This window comes from Pelodiscus sinensis, chromosome 1 (genome assembly GCF_049634645.1).
Source record: "Pelodiscus sinensis isolate JC-2024 chromosome 1, ASM4963464v1, whole genome shotgun sequence".
In the NCBI taxonomy this organism is placed as follows: Eukaryota; Metazoa; Chordata; order Testudines; family Trionychidae; genus Pelodiscus; species Pelodiscus sinensis.
In genome coordinates this window covers 108,953,974-108,965,377 of record NC_134711.1, presented here as the reverse complement: position 1 = coordinate 108,965,377, position 11,404 = coordinate 108,953,974, and the positions used below count along the sequence as shown (strand labels likewise).

Genomic DNA, 11,404 nt, shown 5'->3' with positions numbered 1-11,404 from the left:
ATGTAAACATTCATCATGAGCCTGCGTGTAAACATACCTGCATGCCACTTTTGTGAATATATGTGCTTGTGCACATGTGCCCATCCATGGACCTGTGATATGAACAAGTGAGCACACAGATATGACCAAAACATTTGTGTACCCACCCACCCACAAATACACTCACCCACATAATCATCTGTAGTCCTGTTCATGTGTCCAGACACATGCATGCACTGTTATGCATGATTGCAAATATGTTTTCCATGGGCAAAAGCACATACATGCATGTGTGTGTGTATGTGCACATACACCTGAGTGACATGTGACCCACATTCATACACACCTGTGTCTTGTACAGACATGCACAAATATCTGCATTCTGACCGCCAACATATGCCTTCATGTTGCTTTCTCTCATGCAAGAAGCAAGCAACCACCTGGGGCTCTTCCAGTAGCCAGGGGTCAGGCAGCCATGAGGTACCCCAGCTATTTCCCCAGCACCTGAAGTTAGAAGAGTCACCGTGGCAGCTGTAAGCGACCTGGGATTCCCCTTCACAAGGAAAACCCTCAAGTGGCTGGATCTGCCAACTCAAGGCTGCTTTGCATTGAGCGATCAACACCTCTCGTACTCCAGAGACCTGGGGTCACTTTTATCCTGGATTTCCTGTGGGCTCTAGGATACTATATCCCGAGCCCAGTAGATGCTCTGTGCTCTTTAAGATACTGTGTCCAATGCATTCTTCCATTTCCACATTCAGTGGCTTTTTCTTTGTGCCTTTGACAGAGCAAGCCCTGCAACAGCATTTTTCAGTTTCAGCTCAGATCCGTAGAACGAGTCAATCTATCACTGGCCTTGTGTTGCAATTCCCAGCAATACACTGAGCCGAAGCTCCACTCAGGCATTCAGTCCACCACTTGGGCTCCCTGTGGAGCCCCTTCTCATCCTTATTAGCTCCCTTGGGGAACCCAAGTTTCTAGAGAACCCTAAAGCTATAGAACATTTCACTGTAATTGCTTCTGCAACTGTTGTCAGGCCTCCCTGTGTATAAAAGCTACAGCAGGAGTTTCTGCTGCCACTCCCCTCGCCTCCCCTCTTCCAGTTCTGCCACTAGCGACTGGTTCATTAGCACTGTAAAGCCTTGTGTTTGGGCTGAATCAAAACCTTCCAAGAACATGGATTGTGAAAGAGGAGAATCTCTGCGGACCTGTCTTCTGCCTCTGTGTGGTGTTCCTGCAATTCTTGGACACCTTCTGTCTAAGGCTCTCCATGTGTTTCACAAACATTCATTTCGCTTGCTATTTATCATGGAGTTAATCAACGAAGGGCATGATTTTCTGAAGTACTGAGCACCTGCAGCTCCCACTGACCTGCCAATTGGGTGGTGGGCATTCAGCATTTCCGAACATCAGCCCTGAGTCCTACTCTGAGTACCTGAGAGAGAGGAACTGAATCATTCTTATTTTATTATACTCAGTCACCTAGTGGTCAAATGGCTTGCCAAGTACAGCCCAGGAATCCTTTAACCAATAGTCACAGGCCTTTCCTCTAATACTCAGCTCACCGCCCCCACATCAGGCCCCTGACACAGCCTGTATCATTGGCGACACGGGTGACATCTGTTAGGGAAGTGTAGGTAATAGAGGCTACAGCAGATGTCAGCAATAAATTACAGGAAGTGCGCGCATACAAACACGCAGCGGCTGATGAGTGATAGGAAAGTCCATCTCCAGTGCTAAATTGCTTTAGCCTTTATCTGGAATCCAGCAGGGTTAGGGAATGAATGGAGGATGCTTTAAGGAGATTATCTTTTTTCCCCCCTCCTCCTTTGGGCAGACTGTTGTTGCTAAGATTCATGTCTCACTGCAGTCTGAGACCCACCCAAAGGAAAGGGGATGATGGCACCTCCCTGTTTGCAGTGATTAAAATGGTATTTCTGCACAACCTCAGTCATCCTCAGGAGGGCAAGGCTGGGCACCAGGCGTGGATGAAGGCAGAGACCAATGAAAGCAATTAAAACAACTTGTTAAGCAACTGGCTGATGAATCCTATGTAGGTCCATTTTCCCTGAACAGTGCCCAAGGTGGGAAGGTGACATGAGTGTGAAACTATCCGTGTCATCCGAAGAAACCTGGATGCAAAAGACTGCAAAATTTGACTATGAATATTCGTATTTTAAGCTTATTTGCTGCTGCCATAGCCACTTTTTTGGTTTATTATTATTTATGTATGTGCATTACAATGGCACACTGAAGTCCCAGTCAAGGACAGGACCCCCACCGTGCTAGGTGCTGTACTAACACATAATAAGAGACAGTCCCTGTTCCAAAGAGTTTCCAATCTATATATCTTGGGGATTGTTTTCTGCAAACTTTCATTGTATTAACACAGATGCTCACAAAAAGTGGACAATAAACACTCGCACTCAAATACTTCCGGAAAAGAGATGATATATTCATATCAAAAACCTGATTATAGGAGATATTCATCCAACAAGGCATGTAAAACACCACCATGTAATTTGTATTGATCTGTCACAATTAAGCAGCCCATAGGAGTCCAATAGGAAGACCTAAAGTAAGCAAAATTAATGACAAATTCCACTGAATAATCTCAAGAAACTCATGAGCCCTTCACAGACATTTTGCAAACAGAAAAAAGGTGGACTCTGTCAGATCAGCTATTTGTTATGAATTACACTCTCTTCTCTATTCCCAAGTATGTGTATGCTGATGTCAAAGAGCTATCTTTGAATTCCCAGTACCTAGGCTCAGCTAAGGCATAGACATGGGTATTGGCTCAGTGAAGCACAACATCAGGGAATGAGAATTAATTATATTTTGGCATTTCTATAGCGTTTGACATCCAAGGATCTTCACGTGTTTAACAAACATTAATGAATTTAGTCTCACAGCATCGCGGTGAAAAGGAACACTACTCTCCCCAGTTTGCAGAGGTGGGGGACTAAGTTGAGACCTGAATTTTCAAACATGCTCAGAAATTTTGCCTCTCTCAAATGTGAGGTGTCTAGGTTGGGATACCTGATTTTCAGAGGTACTGAGCACCTGCAGCTCCCTCTGAAATCATGTAAAGCTAAGAGTGACACTTTGGGCATCTAAAACATGAAGCACCCAGCATGAAGTGGACCCCTTTGAAAGTGTGGGGGCTAAGCAAATTGCCAGAGGTCTCCCACATGAGCCTGTAGCCAGAGCCAGGGCTAGAGCCCAGAGTTCCCGACTCTTGGTTCTGAGTTTTAACCAGGAAAGCATTATTTTTATCACCACCCTAAATAAAACCCCAGCTCACCACATCTAACAGTCAGACAGACAAGAGAAGCTAGAGTGGTGGAGACTTTAACATTCAAGGAGCCTGAAGAAGTTATACAGAGCAGCTGGAGAAGAGGAAGATGTAGAGTGTCTGATGTGTGGTGCAGCTTAAGGAAGCAGGTGCAGAGTAGTGTGTGTGTGGCGGGGGAAGACTGGGGGTGTCCAACTCTGTAATGCCATGAGAGGCACAGAGCAGCTAGGGTGAGGCATTTGGAGAAGGCCCAGTGCAGCAGGAAAAGGAGAGTAAGGGGGCTATTGACAGGGAGCAATCCAACCATGTATCTACTTAGGGTCAGGCTGAATAATACAGATCACATGTATATTTCCTGTAGTGAGAGAGAGGCAGGTAAGGTGAGGAAACAGGAGGGAGGCTCAGGAGACACACACACAAGCAGGTGACCTGGCTTCCTTGTCTTCTGCACTGAGTGCGGAGAAGCGTTATTGCTCTCCTGACTCAGAGGAAAATTAATAAGAGTGCAGCAGGCAGGGGGATTCCATCCGAGGCTGGAGATATCGTTTTCTGATCCAAACAGGAACAGTTGCATGTGGGTGGCAGCTTGTCACCGGGCCTGCCAATTCTAATCCAAATCCCAATTTCTCTCTTTCTCTCAGCTGTGGAGGGAAGAGCCTTCTCTACCACAGCTTTAATTTCCTGCAGGGGTTAATCCCATGGCCGGCAGTGGCTCAGGCCTTTAATCCTCTCACTCAGGTTTGTGACAGAAGGATTGCCTCCACTCTGAGCTCAGCAGGCCTGATGGAGACTGAGGATTGCTCCTTCTCCCCCCTCTGCACCCTGGCTGTGCCCCTTAATCTGCTGGAGTTTAAAATGCTCCTCCCTGTCTCTTGTAAAGCTTTCCCCCATCACCAAGGTTAGGTCAGTGCCACATGCCCTGTGGGAGCAGGGGTGTTATTTGAGAAGGGGATGGTGCTTTCACCTCAGAGAATGGCATTTTCCACCTTCTTGTCTGGCTGACACTCAAAGGCCTAGAAAAAGAGGTGTCCTTGCGCAGTGACATGCATGGAACCAAGGGGTAGGGAATGGCCGTCCACCTGCTGTGGACTCTTCCATGACGACAAAAGCCTCAGATGCAGCCTTTAAGTCCCCCTACCAAAGGGGCTGAGCTTCTAGCAAGTGCAGATGCTCAACATTTGTGAGGACCAAGCCACTTTCCTTTAGACACCTCACTTGAGGCATCCAGGTTTGAAAATTCTGGCCGTAGGCTCAACGCTAGAATGCAAGAGCTCTTGCTTCACTGCTCTGCGCTCAGAGCGTTAGGCCACATCTCTGGCCAATGGGACTTTCTCCAATGTAGGAGTCTCTCCCACGGTTGCTGCCGGCACTGTTCCTGGCTTGGAGACAGAGAAAGGAATTTTCCTGTCAACACCTGCTAGTCCCTATTAAATCTGACATGGGTCCAGGGCCTTCCAGCGTTAACCTCCCTGCCCAGGCCACCTACTGACTAGGTCTGATGAGCAGAATAGCTCGTGGCAGCCAACCTCTCTGATTCTGGTACACAAAATAGCCCCCTGCTGACTGAACGAGAGCCAGACAGCTTATCTGTCAATCAGAGTTATAGAGCTCTGGCCAGCTCCTTAAACAGTCTGCCGAAAGCGGCCAGAGCCACCAGCTCAGAAATGTGTCAGGAGTAGCTTTACCAGCTCTTGACTGGGCTCTGTCACTTTCACTCCTGGGAGCAGAATCTACCTCTTGGTAGCGTGAACCTTGTGAGTAAAGAATTGCTGCTGCACAAGCTGTTGAGTTAGCGCTTCGTTCCTACTCATCTCCACCCAGTCCAACTGGCTGCGTTGCACTTGGCTGCTGTCCAGTGGGAATCAGAGCATCAGTTGCATGAATAGTCAGCTGCAGGGGTTTCAGATAGGGGAATATTGTGGGAGAAGGGAAAGGCCTCACTGGGGTCCTGAACTTGGCTTAACATCCAAAGCAAAGCTACTGGGGAGTATGCCCCCATAGTGATCAAATAGCCAGTGTTACACACACAGTGATGCGGCACAGTAAGAGATGTAAGCGGTGATAATCCAGTTAAGCTGCCATCTCAAAGGGAGTTGCAACTCAGTGCCCCATCACTGCTGGCAAAAATCCCAGCAAAAGGCTGACCCCGACCCTTGCATTTTACTAAATTTGCGCTGAACTTTGAAAAAGTCCTGTTGCCAATTCTTTTGTACTGCATCAGTTATCTGCATGGATTTTGCCTCACCCTGACCGTGAAATTCTCTTTGTGTTTCACAGTCAGGGTGAGCCTGAAGCATCTCCCCTACCATTATCCCAAGCGAACTCCACTGGGGATATTTCCAGAGAAATGCCTGGAATGTCTATGTAGCCCATGGGTGATGCACATCACAGCCTGCTGCTCCAAAGGAACTGGAGATCATTGAGATAGGCATGTGTGTCACGGAGCACTGCTTTAGAACAATGCTGATGGCTCAGCCAGGCTGGGCATTATACAACACAGCCCAGGGCTTCACAGTGGCCTGTGGAGTCCATCTGGGCTGGGCAGTAGATCTGCAAAATGTCTTTTTTTTATTATTTTTCTCTTCACGTTCTGAGAGAAGTTAGTGTTTGTGAAAGACTCCAGACTGACAGCTCTGAAGCCTGGAGCTTTGTTTTTAAGCCACAGAAAGGTACATCCAGGTACAGCCTGCCATCAAAATCCAACACCAATGTTTTAAAGCCCAGAGCCCATGCTGCTGCCAAGCCAACAGTAGCAGCACACAGTGCACTGGGAACCCCAATTGATAAGTAGGAATGGGGGGCAAGTGGGCTGTGCTAAGCTAGACAATCTCTCCCATGTACCCAGTGTTTGTGTCCATTGACCCCCTTCTCTCCTCCCCTTGGAGGGATAACAGCCTTTTTGTGTGAGTGACTAATGTCCTGTAGTCCAAGCTGTGCTGCAGGGCTGAACGTTGGGGGTTAGATCCTACCAGGGGTATGTGGTGGGGGAGGGAGGGTTACTCTATATGTACCTCTCATCTTTTCTTTCCTCCTTGTAAAAAAAAAATTTAGGCAATTGTATTTTTAAACCCCCGTTTTATGGGTTGCAAAGTCAATCATTGCAAAGTTAGGAAATGACAAAGTTAAGATTGTAGGCAGTGTAATTGTAGCGATGTTGGTCCCAGGCTATTAGAGAGACAAGGTGGGTGAGGTAATGTCTATTACTGGACTGTAAAAGAAAGCAAGGTTGTCAAGCAATTCATCAGGGGGCTAGGATAGGGGTCAGGCCACGATTTAAGCATCCCATCAGCCTCTTGTAAGAAAATATGGCATATGGAGGCAAGGAATTGGTTCCTTTTGAATCAGCAGCAGGTAAATATTGGAGATTCCATGAAGTCCTCATTTCTGTCCTGAAACCCCACTTGTCCATGCATGAACCCCCTTTATGATATCCCAGGCCTGAGCCTCTCCCCTGACTGTCTTGGTGCTGTTTCCTGAATCTCCCAGCTCTTGCATTATCACAATCACACACGGCTAGCCTCACTTCCACATTGATATCCCAATCCCCCCTCTGAACCTCCCACTACAGTTTTCCAGTCCTATAGAGCCCAGAAAATCCTTAATAGTTATCCTGAAAGAACATTTGAAAAGCAAGACAAAGGGCTGAAAGCCTTGAATGCTTCCTTAAGATATCAGGGTTGCTAATTCACCCTATTAGCAAGCAGCAGTCACATTGGTTGGAAGCAGAGGCATCACCGCAGTCTGTGGTGTGGAAAATTGTTTGGGCTTCCCCCCCTCAAAAAAAATGCCTTTTCCCAGGATTTACCTATAACTGCCCCAGGTGAATGGTGTTCACTTATGGAGCCTGCATTAATAGCAGGCAGGGAGACAGCTCCCTCCAGCTCTTCATTCATTTGGAATAATTCACTAGCAAACAATGTTCACCCACAGCAGTCACAGGAAAATCTAGTCACCCCAAATAAAGCCTAGTGATAAAACCCCAGAGAAAAGTAATCTGAGGTTCCAGAGAGACCTCAGGTGATAAAAATGTGCCTTGTCTTGTGACAAATATATATATGTGCCTTCAGAGGGGACCACATTATTAAATGCCTCCTTCCTGTGAATTGCTTGTGTAACAGCATTCTGGACAGCAGCTGGTCCAGCTCTTATCAAGAAACAATCCTGGCCAGGAGTACAATGTTATTTACTCCTAACTGTAATATTAAAATTATACGTGGATCTGAATCAGAACATTAAATTTGAACAATCAAAAGATGGGGGAGAGTTGGATCCAGATACTGATCTCATTCCTGCGGCACCTCTCTCTAACGAGCCCTCAATCCAAGTGTCCCCCAATCAGGGGAGCATTCAGCTCAGTGGCCAGGGGTAGGTTTGGTATTTTCTCTTGCTAATTAAAATAAGCTGCAGTGAGCGTGATGGGCTGGCTCTGAAGTGTAGGCATTGTGGCCAGAGTGCTGTGTAACATACATGTGTGCACACGTTCGCCTCTACGTGTGTAGGCACACATATTCCACCCTTTGAGGCAGGATCAGGAAGAAGTTTCACATTCAGCTCTCTCAAGTCTTCCTTCATCTGCACCCTTTGCTCCCACGCTGAGCCACACTAGGAACGAGACTAAAAAAGACCACGAGTCTCTCTCCACCATTGTCTCTCCTCCCTGAAGCATGATACCCTCAGACTGACAGGTTCACAGATCTCTGGGCTCAGCCTCTGGGGACTCTGGAGAGAATTCTGGCTCTATTTTTGGCTGCTCTTGTGACATAACTTCATTGGGTTCACGCCCTGTGACAGGCTTTTCCTGCTGTACTTTGTTGGTAGAAGACACACAAATAAAAACAAACCTAAGAGAAAGAGCCCTGCCATATAAGGCCTGTTTACTGGAGCCTAAATTTCATATGAACTGGTCCTTAGACAATACCTCCATTCCACAATCCTGTCCTCATTCACGTTTGCATTTTAGACATTTCCCTCAGCCCAGAAACGTTTCCTGAAACCTCCACAGGCAAGACTGGCAGCACCCCTTGTTTCAGATCCCACCCGGTTGTTCTGGATGAAAAGCCAGCCAGTATTTTGTGGTGCTTATTCAGTACCTATTGGTTCTAGCACCGAGTACTCCGGAGCAGCACTATACTTAGATTTGAGCTGCCCATGCAGATAAAGATTTCCATGCCAGTACTGTCTGACAGGAGCTACTTCCAGTCCCCCACACCTGAAGTGAATTAGCACTGGTACCATACATCCCTCGGGCAGAATCTGCTGTTCTGTCTTGTCAATAAAACAGCTGCCCCATGGCCTCCCATTGCTAGGTTGTCTCAGCAGTACTTTGTCACAGGCAGTTCTGTCAGTGCCTGCGAGCCCCTCTCCCTGTGGTAGAAAGTACTCTGGGCAAAAGCCCACTGCAAGATTTCAAATATCCAGGCACAAATATACAACTTGCAACATCGCTACTTACTGTTCTGTGGCTGGGACAGACAGCCCCTCTTCTGTGTTCTCCGGCTCCTTCGATTAAACCCCCCGTCGAGACCCAAAGCAAATCCCGTAGAAGCTATCAACAGCCAAGCGAGTGCCTGAAGGACTCTAGTTGGCATCAGCCCACTGTTCCCTGCGGGATGCCCAGCTGCTAGCAGTGCCCAAAGTGCGGGGAAGAAGAAAGGTTAGATGGCAGCATGTAAAAGAGATTGTAATCCTCTGTAAATAATACATAGGGGGAGAAAGAGAGCGAGCGAGCGAAAGGGGGAGGGAGAGACAGAGCACTGTGGAATGACAGCTGGGGGTACATCTGCGAAGACGGCCGCGCGTGCACACACACACACAAGTGCATGCACACGCCGGGTAAAGGAATCAGCCAGCCAAGCGGCAGAAGCCACTGTGAAATGCCCAAATGTGCAGAGACAGGAGATTGGAAGCTTTTAATTCCTCTCAATTCATCCTCCAGACAGAGCAATTGCTTTTCTCTCCCGCCTGGCTCCCCCTGTCTGGTGAATGGAATACATGGACTTGAAAGGCGGGGGGAGGACTCCTTTCAGTCCCTGTTAAAGCAAGCTGAAGTCTTTGGGACCAGGTTACTGGGAGGAACCCGTGGGCTGAGCTGCCTCCTCCCCTTTCCCGAATCATCATAAAACCACAGTGAAAAGAGAGGTGAAGGGGACAAGCCTTTGTGTCTGCTAGTTTCTAAATGGAGATTAGGACAGCACGGAATCATGAAAGGGACAGTGAAGAAAGCCTGGGGACTGGCCACAAAACAAGCATCCCCATGAGGAATCCAGAGGGTGGGGAAGGGGCAAGAGGCAGCACCTTAAGACAGCCCCTTCCAATGAGCTGGATAAAGGGTAGTCAGCCGCAGCAGTTTTGTTGAGCAGTCTGAGAGCATCAGGGGGCACTGGGCTATTGTAATGCTTAAGTAGAAGAGGAATATGCATGTTCTGGCATTAGCTTCCCTAGGAACATGCAGAATTAAAACAAAAATACGGGGATTGGGGTTGTGGGGAAATGATTGTTCTAAAAAGCAGCTTGGATTGTCACAATGCGCCATTCTGCCTGGTACATCCAAGGCCAAACTTCTCCTTCAGTCACACCACTGTAACTCCCCAAAGACATAACTGAACTCAGTGGAGTTACTCCACCTTTACAGGGGTGTTACTAAGACCAGAAACCGGCCTACTGTCTCTGTGAATCTTTCCAGTGCATCTTGGGAACACTGTCTTATAACCCTTCCCTTTCTTGATCAAACATCTTTCCCTTGCCCTCATGTTGTCCTTGGATTTCCAATCTAGGTGGCCTACCCACAGCAGGTAAATCCTGCAAGAATCACTCTTCTTCACCTTATCTGCTTTAACAGCCCTGTCTCCTATCATATAAAAAGTCATATGTGGGTCCTGCAGCTTAGCAGCCCCAGGATGGAAATTTCCATCCTTGAAATACATAGCCTGGGACCCTGCAAGCACAGACAGCAACTGGCCCTTATCAGCTTTAACCCATGCACTTGAGCTAGGAAACTACTAAGTGGTAAACGAGTTTGACCTAAGGTTCAGCTCATGAGAATGTTGAAAGTGGCGTTGAGTCAGTGCGCACACACCCGGTAAACAACTGTAGTAGACCTAGTGTAGGGAGTCCCATGCCCGGTGACTCACCAGGAATCTAGACCTCAGAGCAGGCCCTGGATTCCCCCATCTGGAGCCACTTCCACCGTGGCCTGATGTGAGGTGACAGGAACGGGACTCCCCGCAGACTGAAGGGGCATAAGCATTTCTAAGTGCCTGTTACTCTTTTATGCATTACTCTGTCTGTGCTTACTGATGTGTCACTTTGCAGTAGCTGTGTAACCATTTGACAGTATTAACTCTATAATAGTAGTGATGTAGTGAGATTAATAAAAGCAACTATACCTAATCAACTTTGTTGTGAAGTGAATCCATAATCCTGTTTGGCCATGCTCCTGTGAGTTGACATCTCCAAGCTCCAATTCCTTTGGCAGGCTGTGTTTGCTGTAGTTTCTTTTGATCATTTTTAGTCTGGCCTGAAGTTATATTTTTAAGCAAAATGTTTCTTAGTTCTTTGGTCACTCAGAGAGAAAAGGCCAAATTAATCCCTGTAGGAGCTCCATTGTCTCACACTAGCAACAGAAAAGAAGTGGGTAAATATTTCAGTGACAAGTCAGAGAAATGAGAATGAGGAAAAGAGGGGGTGGAAGGACTCTCCGCCGCTCTAGGAAAATCTTTCATGGGAATATTTTTATTTAAATGGTGAGCCAGCTGCTGTGACAGCAAAAGCTTTTGACTGGTAAGGTACATCTTGATAAGCAGTCTACTGGCTGTAATCTTATCACTCTTTGTTATGGCTCTTTGTTATGAGGTAGACAGAATGAAATCTTGAGGAAAGCTCCTTATGCGAAAGACATATAAATAATCAAAGAGACAACCCAAGCAAAGTCAGACAGAGAGAGACAGACAGATGGAGGATGAGTTAATGACAATAGACATGGCGAATGGAGGAATGAACAGGTAGAGAGGAATGGTATAAACAACGTGCTGAGCAGTAGCATGTGGTTTCTCAGAGTTGCAGTAGTACTGCAGGGGCATGCTCAGCTTGTAGTGAAAAAAGGACACCAACTGGTGGGAAGTTACACGT

At 47.2% G+C, this 11,404-nt stretch overlaps 1 protein-coding gene across 1 annotated transcript in view; it reads left to right on the top strand.

Annotated features, from left to right (window-relative positions):
- Positions 1-11,404, top strand: part of CACNA2D4 (calcium voltage-gated channel auxiliary subunit alpha2delta 4) — a 169,428-nt gene that overhangs the window by 108,176 nt on the left and 49,848 nt on the right. The gene's annotated exons all lie outside the window — the stretch shown is intronic.